Source organism: Fonticula alba, assembly GCF_000388065.1.
Source record: "Fonticula alba strain ATCC 38817 unplaced genomic scaffold supercont2.11, whole genome shotgun sequence".
In the NCBI taxonomy this organism is placed as follows: domain Eukaryota; order Rotosphaerida; family Fonticulaceae; genus Fonticula; species Fonticula alba.
The window spans coordinates 386,152-387,262 of NW_009242981.1; the positions used below are offsets into that span (position 1 = coordinate 386,152).

A 1,111-nucleotide genomic window follows, 5' to 3' on the forward strand; every position below is an offset into this window, starting at 1 on the left:
GGGGGGGAGGGGGGCGATGCGCAAGCAGGCATGTCAGCCATCAGCCAGCCAGTGGGACGCGCGGGCGATCCCGAAGGCCGGGAAAAAAAAAAGCACGCACACTCAACCAGGCTGGTCCGACCGTTGGTGCTCAGCCGGCGGAACAGGGTCTCGGACAGACGGCCCCCGTCGGCCACCGGCACCGCGGCATTCAGGCCGATGATGTTGTTGATGCAGCCCAGCGGGGCCGTACACCGGACGATGCCGCTGCCGGCCCGGAGCCGGGGAAGGTAGATCGCCAGCGGAGGCGGCCGGCGAAAGCACGGGGGAGGGTGTCAGCTCGCGCACGGGGCACACGATACACAAACATACACACACACACACACACACACACACACACACACACGGGCGCTGGGTGATGCCGCGGGTACCTGGGGAAGACGCCGCGCACGCGCGCCAAATAGCCTTTCTCGATTTGGCCCTCCTGCATGTCGCGCTGCAGGAGCTTCGAAGTGGGCAGGGTCAGGCCGAGGACCAGCACGCCGGAGGTCAGCCGGTCCAGGCGATGCACGGCTGCATGGCGGGGTGGTCAGGAGGCGGGTGCGGCTCCGGGGCGAGGGAGGCGGGAGAGGGCGCAGATACCGACAAGGGGAGGCAAGCGCATGGAAAGAGGCATGTGTGGAGAAATAAAAGGGAGAGAGAGAGAGAAAGCGCGCGCGCGTGCAAGAAGGGGTCCAAACACGTACGGAAGAGCTCCGGCAGGCCGTACTCCCGGCGGAGGATGTAGACCAGGGTGTTGTGCCGGTACCGGCCGGCCGGGTGCACCGGGACACTTGCCGGCTTGTCGACGACGATGATGTCCGCGTCCTGGTGGAGGATGCGCAGGCTCCGCGGCCCGGGCAGGGCCACCGTCGAGTCCGATCGGCGGACCCGGTGGAGGATCTGGTTGCCATTGCGCAGGACATAATCCGGGCTGGTGGGCTTGCCATTGACGAGGATCATGCCGGCGGCCGCGGCGGCGGTCTGCGCTCCATATGGCATTGTCGGCGGGGGGCCATGCCGAGGCGGGGGGGGGGGGGGGGGGGGGGGGGGAGCGGCCGACGATGCCCCAACCACTGCCAGCGGCTCCTTC

The 1,111-nt window shown here is 68.3% G+C and overlaps 1 protein-coding gene across 1 annotated transcript in view; it reads right to left on the reverse strand.

Moving 5' to 3' along the window:
* The window catches only part of H696_05488 (hypothetical protein), a gene marked incomplete at its 5' end in the record, with an annotated part of 4,883 nt that overhangs the window by 607 nt on the left and 3,165 nt on the right, over positions 1-1,111 (reverse strand). The window lies entirely within an intron of this gene.